This window comes from Saccopteryx bilineata, chromosome 1 (genome assembly GCF_036850765.1).
Source record: "Saccopteryx bilineata isolate mSacBil1 chromosome 1, mSacBil1_pri_phased_curated, whole genome shotgun sequence".
Taxonomy (NCBI): domain Eukaryota; kingdom Metazoa; phylum Chordata; class Mammalia; order Chiroptera; family Emballonuridae; genus Saccopteryx; species Saccopteryx bilineata.
In genome coordinates, this window is record NC_089490.1 from 185382365 (window position 1) to 185399775 (window position 17411).

Below are 17411 nucleotides of genomic sequence, written 5' to 3' on the forward strand. Positions count from 1 at the left end.
ACTACTGTTCTCCTAAGCCTGTTGGAAGAGGGTCTGAGTGGGCAGGATGCTACCTGTGATGCTTCCAGCGTCCATTGTTTTGTTTGCTGTGAAGTCAGACCCTCCTGTGACAGTTGTACTTCTGGAACAGTCCCCACGGGGGTGTGCGAGCAAGTGCTGCTGCTCCTGAGCCTGCGGGACTAAGTTAGAGTGGGCGGGGAGGGGGGTCGAGGAGGTATTCAAGGGGATGGATGGCTCGTGACGTCACATGGTAACACATGGAGTTGATCGAGGAGGGGGCCGGTCTCAGATGACCCGCACTGGGGAGGGACTGCAGGGCGGGAGCTCTGGGATAAAATATGCTGAGTGTGTTTGGACGGCCCGGAGTTCAGGTGCCCTTCGGACGTCCCAGGGGCCCTGGAACGTCGGATAAGCACTGGCTCTGTGGCGATGAAGAGGAGGCCAGGTGCTGATATGGACTTGAAACGTGGTGGCACATGGCGGTCACTGACATGAACGTGGTGGCGAGGAAGGGACTGTACGTGCACCCAGGAGAAGACAGCCGGGCCCCAGCAAGGCGAGGGGCCCTGCAGAGTCTACAAAAGAGCTGCTGTGGGAGGCAGGTAAAAAGGATGACGTAGGGTACAAGCCAGAATAGAGTGTGCCCCACTGTGCCAGTGAGGGGTCAGAGGACAGAGCTGCCAAAGGTCAGTGAGCAAACAGTCTGAAAACTTCCAGTAGCCATAGCAACCAGGTGGTTACTGTAAAGAGCAGCTGATTGATTGAACTTCTGTTAATACTCACTAGGTTTCCAGTAACTGTATCAGAAGCCACACAGCAAACAGGACAAAGTTAACAACAAAAAAGGTGTTGTCCAGTAAAGCTCCTTAGCGAAATTGCTTTAATAAACAGAAGTATGAGTCTTTGTGAGGTGGTGACATGTATGTAAATGAGCATTCTGAATGTAGTTGAGGGGATGTGCAAAGTGTTTGTTGTTTCTCTGGCTTAAGTACAGCTAAGAAATCACAGGAGCTTAGCAAGCTATCTTTGTAAATAACCCACAACAAACTTTAGGACACTATGACCCATGTAGGAGTAATTCTGAATTAGTGAAAGCTGTGTTACGTACTATATACATATACACGCATACTATTTCCAAATATACCACTCACAAAAATTAGGGGGTATTTCAAAATGAATATGAAGCGATTAAAAAAAAGAAGCATTTGATTATTTTTATTAAACAAGAACATCAGAAAAGCAAGTGACAAGTCAAAGAAAGTTGTTTGATTGTGCAAATGAGATGCAAAACCAACTTTTATTTCATGGGTGAAAATGCACCCTACAAAAGGCTGAAAGTACTGAGCATCTGCACATTCCCTGATCCCCTAATTTTTGTGAGCAGTATACATGAATAGTCCACAGAGGGATCTGGGTTCAGACGGATAGTAGCACTAAAGAGGTGCAGGCATAGATAGGAGAGCTTGGCACCCATGACACTGCAGAGTTATGCAAGTCATGTTTTTGCAGGTGACAATCATGCTGAGCCCTTTCTAACTGTCATTTCATATTACCCCTGAATTATAATGACAGTTAATTTCCGCTTCGGTTGGTCATGGTTTTCTATGGCTGACTTAACCTGGGATATTTCCTTACCTCTTTGGAAAAGACTGATTTAAAACATTTAGTATTTTCAGAGGTTCATTTTTAGAGTGTTTAAGGCAAGGCTTATTTGAGAGACATGAAAGGAAAAAAACCCAAACTTCAACAAAGGAGTTTGTCATTCTTTAATTGTGGTAAAATACACAATTTACCACTTTAACTGTTTTTAACTGTAAAGGTCATGTTAAGTGCATTCACATTGTTAGGCAGACAATCTCCAGAACTTTTAACCTGAACATTGAAACATGGAATTAAACTGAAACACTCTATTAAACAGCTTCCTATTTCCCCTCCCCCCAGCTGTAGCAACTACCATCCTTTCTGTCTCTCTGACTCTCACTTTTCTAGTTCCTGAACGTATGTGAACTCACACGTTATCTGTCCATTTGAGATGGGCTTATTTCACACAGCACATCATCCTCCACGTCCATCCATGTTGTAGCATGTATCACAATTTCCTGCCATTTTAAGGTGAATACTATCCCATTGTATGTGCATACTGCGTTTCATTTATCCATTCATCTGCTGATGAACACTGTGGATTGCTTCCACCTGTTAACTGTTGTGAATAATGCTACTATGAACATGGGGGTGGATGTGCATATATCTCTTCAAGATCCAGCTTTCAATTCTCTCAGTATATTCTCAGAAGTAGAATTGCCTGGTCAGATGATAATTCTGTGTCTAATATATTTTTGAGGAACCACCAAACTTTTTTTCCCCCAGTTTTTACATTCCCACCAACAGGGCACAGCGTCCTCGCCAACACTTAATTGCTGTTGATAGTGGCCATCCTACTGGGTGTTGGCATCTCACTGTGGTTTCCTTTGCATTTCCCTAATTTGTAATTTTGAGCATTTTTTCATGTGCTGATTGGCCATTTGTATGTCTTCTTTAGAGAACTGTCTATTTAAGTTGTTTTGCCCAATTTTTTGTTGTTTGGTTTTTTGTTGTTTAGTTGTAGGAGTTCTTTATATAGTCTGAATATTAACCTCTTATCTAATATATGATATGCAAATATTTTCTCCCCATTTCGTGAGTTTGGCTTGTTTTGGTATCAGAGTCTTTCTCTTATGAACTTATAACGGCAAGTCAGTAGTTTATTTCTTAATTTTGCCAGTTAAGGATTAAAGTTGTGTCTGATCCCAGTTTATTTAAAGAGAGCATAAAAGAGTATTTTCTTATGATAACTACTTTGATTTCATTATTGTTTCATAAGTTCTGTTTTCTCCAGAACATGCCATTGTTCCTAGCTAGTTTTGCAAGTCAATAAGAGAATAACTTTCTGTAAGAAGTGGGGGAAAGTTAGGATCTTGCCTTGTTAGAGGAGGCATGGAGGAACAGTGCACCCCACCCCACCTGAATCTTTGGGATTCATGACACCATAGGGTAAGCTTTCTGCAAAAACAAAAAACAATATGTAGAAATAAGGACTGAGGGTCCTAGAAGCCTTGCTCATAGAAAATCACATCTGAATCTAACCTGACACACAGGAATCTCTTCCTAATCTGAAATGTATCTGGGGACGATTATGGCAAACGACTTCATTGTCCAACACCTGTGTCAATAAATCCCCCCTCTTCTGCTGCCTAAATCCCTCTTCTTAACAATCCGAAATAACCGTAGAATCCCTCGGATTTACTCAGTGCCTTTCTTCCCAAGTCCTGGCATTAAATCCTTCTGACATCTCTATGAGGTGAGAATGAGTAAATATTACTATTTATACTTAATCACTGCATTTTAATTCTTTTCTCTTTAAAAAGGGGAATAATAGTAATATTTACTCTTTTCTTTTTTTTATCCTGTTTATAGAGAAAGGAATTAAGACAGGGAGTGATTAAGTGCATCCTCCCTGGTACGTGAGTGAGACGGGCGTGGAGGAAACGACACCTGTGGAGATGCCGGGCAGAGCCAGCCCTGCACCTGGTGGGCTCCGTGGCTCCTGGTGTGTTAGGCGTCACGTTGGGGCCGCACACAGAGACAGGTCTTGCTCCTGGCTTCATGTTCTGCTCTCGCCATCTTGAAATTCTTAGTAAACTTTGAACCAGGGGCCTCACAACTACGACAACCTGTCTGGGGCAAAGCACAGCCTCTTTAAAGTCAGTTTGCTCAGAGGGGAGGGGAGGGGGAGGGGCAGGACCAGCAGCGCACGCAGATGCCTCCCGAGCGGAGGCGGCAGGCACGGAAGGCAGACGCTGCATTCCAGCAGGATGTTCAGAGGCTCGTCCGCACTCTGGGGAGCAGCCTGACACCTACGGCCTCGACACGAAAAGAAATAGTGAAGAGCCTGAACTGTGGTGGCGCAGTGGATCAAGTGTCGACCTGGAATGCTGAGGTCGCTGGTTTGAAACCCTGGACTTTCCTGGTCAAGGCACATATGGGAGTTGATGCTTCCTGCTCCTCCCCCTTCTCTCTCTCTCTCTCTCTCTCTCTCTCTCTCTCTCTCTCCTCTAAAATGAATAAATAAAAAAATAGTGAAGAAATATTTTATGGGACAGAGACATCATTAAACGATGGATATGAGGAACATTATTGTTAGTGCTGTTTTGGATTGGGGCAGATCCTTTAAATGACCGGCACTGAAACGTCGGGGGAAGATGCCATTTGTCAATTTTGTTTATCAAGGTCCTGGTTGCAGGGACTGTAAAGTGTATGTTTTCACACTCTGCAGTCATTCTGTGTGGATTCTGTCCTTACTATATAGTAGAAATGTATCTGTGAGTCCCAATCAGTGCTCACACTGCTTTCACAGTCCTTCACAGCCCCTGCTGAGCAGTGCATTATGAGTCACCCAATGTCATATACATTCCCAACTGAGGTCAGACAAGGTGACTTTCTCCCTTCCTGTTTCACCTCTCGGACCGACAGTGAGTGTACTTTTCATGTCTGCTCAGTGCCACATTTCTTGCACTTTTGTTGGTGATGCTGCTGTTTAAAGTGGTCCCCAAATGCAGTGCACCATCTTGTGTTCCTAAGGGCAAGGGGGCGGTGATGTGCTTTGTGGAGAAAGCAAGTGTGTTCATGAGCTCCGTTCAGGCATGAGTCACAGTGCTGTTGGTTGTGAGTTCGATGTTGAATCAGCAGTGTACATTCATAATAAGGTGTCTATCTTTAAACAGAAACACGGAAGACAAGGCTGAGTGCTGATGGTTTGATGGTTTAATGAAAACGTTGTGATCAGTAGTAGGTGGTGGGCACACAACCCTGTACTTTCCCTAGGAGTACGGGTTCAGTACTGGTGAATTCACTGTTCCCAATGACTTTTTATAGAATGTGCTGCCGTGAATAATGGACAACCAGCTGTCAATGGGAATAGCTGGTAGGGACAATAGGGTTAAAGGGGAACACCTCCTGAGGGAACAGCGGAAAGTGGAAGGCGGAGTGATGGCCACTCTCCCCTGGAACCAGAGTCTTGAGCCCTTAAGCTAGACAGCCCCCTTCTCTAGCATCACCCTGATGCACGGAGCTTCTTCCTAAAGCATTTCCTACGGGCCCGGAGATGCTGGGCGACATTTGGACAGCCAGATCTAGCTCCCACCTTAGCTTTTGCTTCACAGACCTTTATTCCCCTCATTTAATATTTCTGAAAGGAGGAGACATCTTATACTTGATGTATATATTTTAATAAACAACCCAAACCTGTTCTCCCTTAAGTTATCACTAAATTCCTGGCATACCTTCCAGTCCCGGGGCCAGCAGGGTTTCTGCCCTGAATGGCCAGGTAGTAAGAGGTGTCGGCTTTGTGGGCCCTGTGATCCTCGTCACAGGTACTTGGCTCTGCCATTGTCTAAGGGAGCATGGCAGGGTCCCAGTAAAACTACTTCATGTCATTTCCATGTGTCACAAGACATTCTTTTGGTTTTTCAGCCATTTAAAAGTATAAAATAAAAACAAAAATAAAAGTACTTTAAAAACAGTTATTAGGCCAAATTTGGCCTGCAGGCCATAGACTGCCAGCCTACTTCACTCAATGGTGTCACAGAATCAAGGGAGAAAATTAGATTACCTTGGTCTCTGGTGCTTGGGTCAGAAGAGGCTGCCATTGGCCAATGGCACTGCCCCTTGTGGCTTAGTGTTCTTTCCCTGTTCGAGACTGAAGTAAGGATTTAACTGCTTAATCTTGATTAAATCTGATATCAAAGTTGGTAACTTCTAAGCTTGAATTGGTTTAGGTGTTTACATTGCCTGGTGTAGCGTACATTTGCAAGAAGGATCTAGGAAATATTGGAAACAAAATTAGGAGAAGTTCATACTTCTATATACAGTAACATGCCAGTGCATTTCCAGCACAGCCCTTTCATTAGCATCCCTTTTGTTCCGCCATGTTCTAATTATTCCCTTTATCTCGAAGCTCTACTTTCTCCTTTTCCACTGTGTCATTTTTCTTTGTTTTTCGCACATACAATAGACCTTATTCACAAGAAGGCGGAGCTGCGATCTAGAACAAGGCTTATAATGCAAGGAAACTTAAACAGGGTGGAAAGTAAACAGATTTAAGTACAAAAAAAAATCAGAAGGGAATTGAAGCCATCTTGCTTAAGCACAGCCATCCAAACAACATAATCTGAAGATTAAATATTCATCACTGACCAGAAATAAATAGGTGACTGGCTCCGAATGTTATAAAAATGGTGACAAAGAACAGATCGCCATGTAACATACCAGATAATAATCGGATGCTAATGGATGGTGAGCAGGGTGTTTCCAGAAACGCCCTTGGTTTTTTCCTGAGCTGTTGAACAGTAACTTAGCTCAGAACCAATCCTTTCTCCCCCGCTCCATCAGGCAGGCAGGCCTTTCTGGAAACGCTGAGGCCCGGACTCTGGCCTAGCGCCCTGGCTTTGGCCCTGGGGTTCCCCTTACCTAGACTCTGCAGACAGCACGCACAAGCCGAGCCCCGAGGCTCACTCCTGCTTCGGGGACTCACTTGAATCTAGATGTTCCTTGTCAGCGTGGACTGGTCCTTGGCAGAAGAGGGCAGCCTTTTAAAAATGGAATCCACAAAACTCCCCCTTCCAGAGAGTGCTAAAGCACCCTGCCAGGCTCCCCCCAAGTGCTCATCTAGGCCTAGAATTTAGCTGACATGCTGCATGCTCGCCCGTGAATTTGCTATCTCCCTCTATTGAGATACAAAGCATGTATTTTAAAGTATATAGCGTCTTGCTGTCTTGCTTGGATGCAATTTACATACTGTAATAGGATTATCACGGTAGCATTTAGCTAACATCTCTCACATCACATAATGACCCTTTCTTTTTTGTGCTGGGAACAATTAAGATCTGGACTCTTAGCACCTTTGAAGTGTGCAATAAAGTATTGCTGTCTCTAGTCACTGTGGTGTGGATTAGATCACCAGGACTTAGTTATTTACTGGTTTGCAAGTTTACACTTTCTACATCTCCCCAATTCCCCCAGCCCCTCATGGCCTCCATTCTGCTCTGTTTTTACGAGCTTGGCTTTTTCATATTCCACATGTGAGAGCATATGTTTGTCTTTCTGACTTATCTCACTTAGCACAATGCTCTCACAATCCATCCATGTTGTTGCAAGTGGCAGGAGTCCCTTCTTTCTCCTGAGTAATAGTCCATTGTGAATACACACCACACCTTCATCCATTCATCTGTTGATGGACGCGTAGGCTGTTTCCATGTCCTGGCTACTGTGAATCCACATACCTCTTCAAGTACCTGTTTTCATTTCCTTTGGAGACAGACCCACGAGTGGAATTGCTGGACCATACAGTGCTTCAATTTGTTAAAAAATCTGTATTGTTTTCCACAGTGGCTGAACCAATTCACATTCCTACCAACAGGGCACAAGGGTTCTATTTTCTCCACCTCCTCACCAACACCTGTTATTTCTGACCTTGATGGCTGCCATTGGAACAGGTGTGAGGTGATGTCTCCCTGGGATGTTGATTTGCATTTCCTGATGATGAGTGGTGGTGAGCATCTCTTTAGGTATCTGGTTGGCCAGCATGTCTTTTGTGTAAAATGACGCTCTATTTTTAAATTGGATTGTTTGTTACTGAGATATATGAGTTCATTATATATTTTGAATATTTGCCCCCTCTCCAACATTTTTTGTTTCTTTTGCTACGTAGAAGCTTTTCATTTTAATGTAGTTCCACTAGTTGAATTTGCTTTTGTGCCTTATCTGGCTTTGGCATCAGGGTAATGCTGGCCTATTATAATGAGTTTGACATGTTCCCTCTTCGTTTTTTGGAAGAGTTTGAGGACTGATATTAACTCTTTAAGCGTTTGGTGGAATTCACCAGTGAAGCCTCTGGCCCTGGGTTTTCTGTGTTGGGAGGTGTTGGAATACTGGCTCTTCTTACACATTATTGTTCTGTTCAGATTTTGTTTCTTCCCGATTCCTTTGCATGTTGGTATATCTTTAGGAATTTACCCATTTCTTATAGGTTATACAATTTGTTAGCTTCTCACTGTTCATAGTAGTCTCAGTTGCAATGTCTCCTCTTTCATTTCTGCTTCTGTTTGTGTCTTTTGTCTAAGTTTGGCCAAAGCTTTGTCAAATTTTATCTATGTATATGAAAAACCAGCTGGGATCTATTTATTTTGTTCCCACTCTGATCTCTGTCCTCTCCTTCCTTCCGCTACCTTTGGACTTAATTTGTTGTTCTTTTTCTAGTTCCTTGAGGTGTGAAGTTAGGTTGTTTATGTGAGATCTGTTTAATACATGCGTTTATCACTATAAACTTCCTTCTCAGAACTGCTTTCACAGCATTCCCATACGTTTTATGTTGTGTTTCCATTTGTTTTGAGATATTTTCCTTTTGATTTCTCCCTTGACCAACTGGTTGTTGAGATGTGTACTAAATTCCCACACATTTATAGATTTTCCAGCTTTCCTCTTATTGATTTCTAGTTTCATACCATTGTGGTCAGAAAAGATAATTTCTGTAGTTTTGATCTTTTTAAATTTACTGAGATTTGTTTTGTGTCCCATTATATGTTCTATCATGGAAAACATTCCTGTGTATTCTGCTTCTGTTGGATGAAATATTCTTATATATCTGTTAGGTGCATTTGGACTAATGCATGGTTCAAGTCTAGTGTTTCTTTGATTTTCCTGTCTGGATAAAAGTGGGATATTAAAGTCTCTTACTACTATCTGTTTCTCCCAGATCTGTTATATATGATTGTTCAGTTCATCTTCTTGATGAACTGATCCCATTTAGTTTTATATATTTTGACTTTCTTCATCTCATTACCATTTTTGGATTCGAGTCTATATTTGTCTAAGTATGTTTACTTCCGTTCATGGAACATCTTCCATCCCTTCATTTTGAACCTAAGTATGTCCTTAAAGCTGAAGTGAGTCTCTTGTAGGCAACATATAGTTTTGGTTCATTCTTTTTTATCCATCCATCCACATTCTGTCTCTCAATAGGTGAATTCAATTCATTTACATGTAGAATTCTTGCTCTGAAAAGACTTACTAATGCCATTGTACCTGCATGGTCACTTTTCCCTCTGTTTAAGCCTGTTAAGTCTTTGTAAGTTGTTGCTTTTCCGTGGTAGTTTGCTATGTTTCCCTTCTCTCTGTCTTTTCCGCATCTACTCTAGGTTTTGGCTTTGTGGTTACTATGGGGCTTACATAAGACATCCCATGGATAAAACGGTCCATTTTAAGCTGATAGCAACTTAACTTCAATCGTCTATTAAAAGCTTCACCCTTACACTCCCCCTTTTATATCTTTGATGTCATTATTTACCTCTTTATATTGTGTCTAAAGTAGCTGTGACTATTTTTCATACTCTTTCCCTTTGAAATTTGTACAATTGTTAAGTGGCTAACACACACCCTCTTACAGAATTTGAGTTTTCTAAATCTCTTTGCCTTTACCAGTGTGTTGCATACCTTAACATGTTTACTTGTCACTGATTACCATCAGCTCATTTCAGCTTGAAGAACACTTGAATTTCTTGAAAGGCAGGTCTAATGATGAGGAACTGTCTCAGCTTTTGTTGTCTAGGAAAGTTCTTCGTGTGTGTGTGTGTGTGTGTTTAAGTGAGAAGCAGGGAGGCAAAGAGACAGACTCCCACGTGCACCCAACTGGGATCCACCCAGCAAGCCCACTAGGGGGCAATGCTCCATTGTAACCAGAGCCATTTTAGCACCTAAGGTGAGGCCATGGAGCCATCCTCAGCACCTGGGCCAACATGCTCCATTGGAGCCTCTGCTGTGGGAGGGGAAGAGAGAAGGGAGAGGGAGAAGGGTGGAGAAGCAGGTGGTCACTTCTCCTGATTGCCCTGACTGGTAATTGAACCTGGGACATCCACACCGGCTGACACTCTACCACTGAGCCAACCAGCCAGGGCCAGTTACTCCTTTTTCATAGCTGAAGGATAACTTTGCCAGATAGAATATGCTTAGCTGGAAAATTTTTTCTTCCAATGCTTGGAATATCTAATTCCACTCTCTCCTGGCCTGTAGGAATTCTTCTGAGAAATCCACTGATAGCTTAATGGGGATTCCTTTATAGGTTACAATTTTTTTTCCCCTGGGCTCCTTTTAGGACTCTTTCATCTTTATAGATTTTGACAGTTTCAAATCATTATAACGTTTGGACAAGGTCTTTGTGCAGTGAGATAATAGGGTGCTCTATTAGCTTTGTGAACTTGGATGTTCAACTTTATAACCCCTTCTCTTCTTTTGGAATCTTGATCATTCCAATATTTGTTCTTGTGATGAACTCCCATAGGTCCTGTAGGCTTTCTTCACCCTTCTTTTTCCTTGTCCTCCTCTGACTGAGCTGTTCCACAATTCCTGTCCTTTCACTCGGTTATTCTGTGTTCCTCGCTTGCTCTACTCTTTGTAGATGCTTCTCTTTTGCATTTTTCATCATTCATTGAGTTTTTCAGCTCCATAACTTCTGCTTGGTTCTTTTTCATTGGGTTGTCTTTTAAGATTTCTTGTAGCTCATCTTCGAAACACGGCCTGTTTTGAGATAATCCACAAGATTACAAAATTCTGTTCTTAAGAACTCAGATATTAGAGGATTAGTCTCGTTTTTGATAGTGACATTTCTTTGATTTTGAACATTCTTTGTAGTTTGGCATTGCTGCTTTCTCACTTGGAGTAGTAGACAGCTCCTTGAGTATTGTTTATTGGTGCTAACGTTACTCCGTTTTTCTGCCTTTGTAGGGGCACTCCTATTACTCTGGTCTTGCTCCCCTTTGTGGCAGAACTCTTTAAGCTTTTATGTCTTCTCTGGTTCTTGCCATTCACCAAATTGACTGCTGGAAAAAAACCTCATTTGTTCCCAGAAGGTGGCACTATAGTTCCTGATTGTGGTTTTCCATCTTGCCCACGGGCCCTGGAGGTGGTGCTATAGTTCCTGATTGTGATTTCCATCTTGCCCACAGGCCCTGGAGGTGGCGCTATAGTTCCTGATTGTGGTTTCCATCTTGCCCCCAGGCTCTGGCCAGTTTTCTGAGGGCATGCCCTACTGGATCTTTTTCTTGCTCCCACACTTGGAAGTGCACACAGAGAGCTGGCCACAGGGTGGGGCAAGGTATGGGATCTCCAGGTGTGATGCTCCCAGAGGTTTCTGGGTAGACTTCCTACTGAGCATAGTCAGTTAGAAGGAGCCATGTCCCTTTCGTGCCTTTTGCCACTCCTATCTGCCTCTTTTCCTATCTCCTCCCTCCTCCTGGTCATGGAGTACTGTGGGTGCCACCAGAGAGCGAGGGGTTCTCCGGCTCACCGTGGGGCAGCTGGGGGAGGCGTGGCCACCACGGGGCAGGTCAGCTGGTGCATTGTGTATGGTGGGGGAGGTGTTGCTGGTAACACTCTTACTGTTGCTGCTGCATCCAAACTCGTTTTGACTTTCTGGGATTCTTTTTTGCTCCAGTGGCATGCTGGACTTGCTCCTTGGGAAGGCTAGACTCCTGCAGTTTCTCTTTCATCTGTGGGTGTCCACTTAGGTCAGCACTCTCCAGGGTTTCTTCGCTGACCCTGGAAAGAGGATTTGGGGCAGGTCTGCTGCTCAGCTGGTTCCACCGTACCCAGCGAGGTCCTCTTATCCCCTACCGGGCACAGGTGGCAGGACTCTCGCTGGTCGGTGTACTGCTGGAGCCCACCCCTCCCGCAGAGGCACTGGTGCACATGGATGGGCTTCTATTTCTCTGCAGACTTGGGGCAAGGGCAGGGCGACAAACAGGACGACCCATCCGATGCTGCCATCTCTCCTGCTGGTATCTTTTTGGTCCTTTTCCTCTTGGTCACATTTAGGCCTTCAGCACTCAAACATGCCCCGGGAGAGCTGCCCAGTGTGAGTTAGGTTTGCACAGGAAATCTACAAGTAAATGGTGGTCTAAGATCTTGTTCTTAAAGGCTGTATTTAGTTCTGGGTGCAGAAACAGATGCTGCTAAAGTTGGGGGCTCATGCACCATGTTACTGTCATGACTTACTGAGACCTGACCAGCCAGGGAAAAGCAGGAGTGCCCCCCTGTGCGTGCACAGGCACCCTCCACGCCGGCCTGCACCCCGTGGAGGGGGGTTTGAATGGCCTCCTACATAACCATGGGGAAGGGGTCCTGTACAACCCTTTCCCATGTTCCCAAGGCTACTGGGCGAACACCTGCATAGATAACTACTGATTGTTTCTATTACTGTTAGGTATTTAGAGTAAAGCACTGTATCTTGCCCCTAGCCCCATCACACAGTTGGTTAAAATTCTGATCTTTGCAGATAAAACGTCAAACCTTCCCACCCCCACCCCGCCCAAGCTTAGTTCAAGCAAAACGCTTGATCCTAATTAGTTGTTCAGAGAAATGAGAAGAAACGAGCAGGCAGGTGGAAACAGGTGGGACCCTACTTCAAGGAGGCTGTCCTCCCTCACCACTGAGTGGTTGCACAGCCTTAGAACAGCAGGGCAGGGGCGAGGCCCCCTGCTGGGGCGGAGCTGGGCTCTGGGTGGAGTGCGGCTAGGGGCGTGGCCACGCGCTGGTGGCGACTCGGTGGGGAGAGAGGCACCGATGGAGCCTGCAGGGTGCCTCTGGTCTCCCTGCGACCTTGCAGGCCCCTCTGACGACAGCCAGGGCCCATCGCACTGGATAATCCTGCTGAGCATCCAGCACAGAGCGAGGAGTCACTGCACGAGACTTTCTCCAAGTTCTAATAAAGTACGGCGTTACTGATGGTAATTAGGGCTCTCGCCTCTCTGGTTAGCCTGGTGTGACCAGGAAAGGCCAGTGGAAATCAACATCGAGATGGCAGGCCTGGCCGTCTGTCTCGCTGCAGTTGAGGCCTTCCTGCCGATAAGCCAACAGGGTGGAGTTTAGTCTTTTTAGCTGTGACTTCCCCTCCTACCCCAAACCCTCGGACCATGGAAAGTGGAGATGGGGCGTACACTCGAAGTCACGCTAAAACCCGACATAAACAACTCAAGGGAAATCCGTTGGACAGGAAAGGCGGAAGGGGTTACCTTCACCCGCCAGGCTCTGCAGTCTCTATTCGGCGCCACTGAAATGAAGATGCCCACCTACATTACCCGGGTTTTGTTTTGGCTCACTGTTTAACCCTTTGAGTAGCACGAATGTTCATGTACGTCCTCGTGCCTCCTGACCATCCAGAGTACGATCGTACATGTAGAAGGCAACATGTATATTCTTCTTGTTTCCATAAATTGGCTATCAAACAAACATGATTTTAAGTTAAAACTATAACTGGAACTAGTTTTATTTTTTGAAAAAACAAAACAAAACAAAAAAACAACTCACTCCCGGGGTCAGCGAGCATGAAAGAAACCTCACTACTCAAAGGGTTAAGACTGTTGAAATAAGTTCTTCCTGGGCACTTAGGAGTTGAGAAGAAGTCCGAGAAAGGCGGGAACGAGGGCCTCATGCCTTCCCCCGGCAGTTCAGAGTGAGGAGAGGGGGTCCTGGAGGCAGTGTAACTGCACCCATCCCTCCTGTCCTCAGGGGGGCCTGCGGGCCACTGAAGGAGGGGCCAGCGTGAAAGGTCGCGCCAATGAGATGTGGGAACCGCACGCTAACAGAGGAATGGCACTGTCTGGCTCTTCGGCTCACTGCAGAGTACATCAGAAAGACAAAATATGGCGTCTGAGAGTTCAGAGGAGAACAAGGGTGCTCAGGCTGGGGCTCCAGGTCGCCTGGGGGCTGGAGGTGACTGCAGGAGTGGGTGGTTCTGTGGAAGGAGGAGCCTGGGGAACACGCAGAGAAAGCCAGCACTCGCACTGTGTGAAGAGAATAAGAGACATGTTTGAAGATTCATTCCGTGCCAAGTGAGAGTCCAAGAGGGCTGGAATATCCCTGGAGGGCTGTCCATGCAGAGTGGACTATCTGTGGTCATTTAGTGATGCACGGCCCTTCCAGGTGTGACTACAGCCAGGCGTGACTCTGTTCCAGGGGCTGTGGCCATTCTGCCTGAGGTTCCTGCCCAGCTCTCAGGGCCAGGTCCCTTCCTGTGCCCTCCAGGAGGTCCGGGGTCCTCGTACTGCAGCACCGCCTTCCAAACATCTGCAAAGGGCAGGTGCTCTCACCTAGGGCCCGGGAACACCTGGCTCTGTCACAGGTGACCCCTGACCTTGCCAACTGCAGTCACTGGCTCAGGACCTGCTAGGTGAGTCCCGCAGAAGTCTGCAGCCTTGTTCCAGGGAACAGGGGACCCAGCAGTCAGTACCTCCTCCATCCTGGCCACCCCAAGAATGAACTCTTTCTTGCGAGTGCGTGGTGGTGACAGGGACCTCCCCCAGGTGGTCACAGGGTCACATCCCTAGCCCAGAACTGCCAGGCTTACCAGCCAGGTCCCAGCGAGATCCCCAACAGCCCTGGGTATCAGCTCATGACTGGAAACAGGCTGCTTTCTCGGTCTGTGGGACGTGGAACCGAGGTGGTCAGAAAGGACAGTTCCGGGATCCTCTGCGCAGTTAGTGAGTAGGGTCCAGGACACTGTCCCCAGCCTACCTGCAAGGAAAAGCAGTGGAGCCTTTGGCTCCTCCCCCTCTGGTTTTCTCAGCATCTCCTAGGTGCTGCTCGGTGCTGAGGACACATTTACGCGGCTGTTACAGACAGGGACAGAGGACTGGGAAGGCCTGGGCCCTGTCCCCATCAGCAGGTTCACAGAGGTGCCCCCGTGCACACTGCCTCATGGCCAGGACCCGATTCACTCTGCTCTGCAGCTCTTATCACAAGTGAATTAGCCTCGCTGGGGCCTGGTTCTGATCTCCCAGTGGCCCTGCCAGTACCCTGTCTCAGAGGTCAGCATGCCAGCTCACTAAGCCCCCATTGTGGGAACCCGCTGAATGACCCTGCTGCTCACCGCAGGCTGCAGGGCTCCGCTGTCCCCACAGAGGGGCATGGCACCACCGAGGAGAGCGGGGCCCAGTGTGGCTTCTGGCTTTCACAGCCACTGATGCGCCACCTGAAAGAAAAGAAAAAGAAGTTAAGACACTTGACAGCCTGACCAGGCGGTGGCACAGTGGATAGAGCGTGTCAGACTGGGACGCGGAGGACCCAGGTTCAAAGCCCCGAGGTCCACCAGCTTGAGCGCAGGCTCATCTGGTTTGAGCAAGGGGTCACTCGCTCTGCTGTGGCCCCCCGTCATAGCACATATGAGAAAGCAGTCAATGAACAACTAAGGTGCTGCAACAAAGAATTGATGCTTCTTATCTCTCTCCCTTCTTGTCTCTCTGTCCCTATCTGTCCCTCTCTCTTTCACACACACACACACAAAAAAGAAACTTGCTATATCTCAACTCTATTTTATGACTCTCTTTGAGAAAGGCAGGAAACAAAGTTCTCCTGCCCCTCACTTTACAGAAGCGGGGGCCTGAGGACCAAGTGCCCCAGAGCTGACTCAGCAGGTCTCACAAACTGTGTCCCGGAGAGAAAATGACGGGAGGGGTCCTGGAGCAGGGGGAGGACACAGTAAGGTGGCCTCAGCGCAGTGGAGCTGCCCAGCGTGGCGTCCGCTCAGCACAAGTGTCCCACCAGTCACTCCTTCGGTCCTCTCCAGTGCCCGAGGACGCAGATACGGTCATCACGCCCATTCTACAGATGTGGGAATGGAGGCACAGCATTCACAAAGCAAGCCCGTGTGTATGGCCGAGCCCAGAACGGACCGTGGCTCGCGCTGTTTCCCAGCTCCTCTGGCCCCATGTCCTGTGGCTGCAGGACACCTACTCTGTCTCAACCTCGGGAGCCCAGCTGGCAAACTCTGCAGCCACAACAGAGTGCCAGGCACTCCTCCCTCTGACATCGTCCCATTCCTGGGTTGCAGGGAAGGCCTTTGCTGCACTTACATAGTCATCATGCCACATAATTAAAGCTGGCTAATTGCATTAAAACCTGAAGGAAAGTGACAGATGTGTTTTCTCAAGGATCACTTCTACGACATGTATTATTAATATCTGCCTGCTTTACTAGAACAGTGGCAAATGACCAAAAGTCTAGTGAACAGAAGAAAAATCAGGATGTATATTCTGTGATCTGAAGAGCGACCAGGAATGCTACGCTGCATTTGTGTGTGTGTGTGTGGGGGGGGGGGTTACCTTTATAGAGTTGGGAGTGGTTCAGATCCAGGTGATGAGATAGGTCCTAGGGTTGCACGGGAAGTGGCAGGACAGATGAGGACACATCAGGGGCGTCCTGATGCTTTCACTCGTTCTCTTAAAACCAGCCTGCAAGGGAGAGTGGATGGGAATGGTGGGTGCACGGAGCTGGAGGAGCTGTGCACACAGCGGAATGCCATTCAGTGGTGAGAGAGAGAAATCCTGCCCTTGGCAACAACACGGATGGACCTGGAGGGGCAGGCGTTCGGCTGAGTGAGATATGTCAGAGGCAGAAAGACAAATACTGCACGATTGCACTTAGAAGTGGAATCTTAAAAAGCCAAACGCACAGAACAGTGGAATGGTGGATACCTGGGGAGATGTTGGTCAAAGCATAGATTTCTAGTTGTGACAGGAGTAAGTTCTGGGACTCTAATGTACAGCATGCTGATTACAGCTAGTAATACGGTACCATGGACACTGCTCATAAAAATTAGGGGATCGAGGAACGTGCAGATAGATACTCCAGTACTTTCAGCCTTTTGTATAGTGCATTTTCACCAATGAAATAAAAGTTGGTTTTGCATCTCATTTGTATAATCAAACAACTTTCTTTGATGTGTCGTTTGCTTTTCTGATGTTCTTGTTTAATTAAAAAAAAAATCAAATGCTTCTTTTATCCTTTCATATTCATTTCGAAATATCCCCTAACTTTTGTGAGCAGTGTCCCTGAAAGTTGCTGAGTGTATCTGAAGTAGTCTCACCACTTCAGATGGCAGTTATGTGACACAATGAACGTGTCAGCTAATCGTTTTGTAATAGAGAAGTATATCCAATCAACCCCCAGTACAACTTAAACTTATATAATGTTATATGCTAATTATAACACTGACTAGCTCCATGAAGCTGGGGAAAAACTAAACTGAGAAGTCTGCGCCCTGCTGCCAGCTCGGGGCAGAAAGCCAGGAGGAGGGACGGAGGGAGGCGGGCGCAGGAGTGCCAGGGGGCGGCCAGTGCAAGTCCAGGCTGCCCCCACGCCTCAGGGAGGCCAGCCTCTGCCAGCAAAGGAGCTGCGTCTTGTCCCTCACTATCCTGGGCATCTGCCACGTGGGCCCTGAGCTAGCACCTGCCCCTCCTACCCCAGCCCACCTATAGATTTGGGAAGGCCCCTCACCAACATCCAAACATACGATGCACATGCCTCCCAACCCCAATTCCCACGTTTAG

At 46.6% G+C, this 17411-nt stretch overlaps 1 protein-coding gene across 5 annotated transcripts in view; it reads left to right on the forward strand.

Moving 5' to 3' along the window:
• NR3C2 (nuclear receptor subfamily 3 group C member 2) overlaps positions 1 to 17411 on the forward strand; it is a 313282-nt gene that overhangs the window by 292795 nt on the left and 3076 nt on the right. The gene's annotated exons all lie outside the window — the stretch shown is intronic.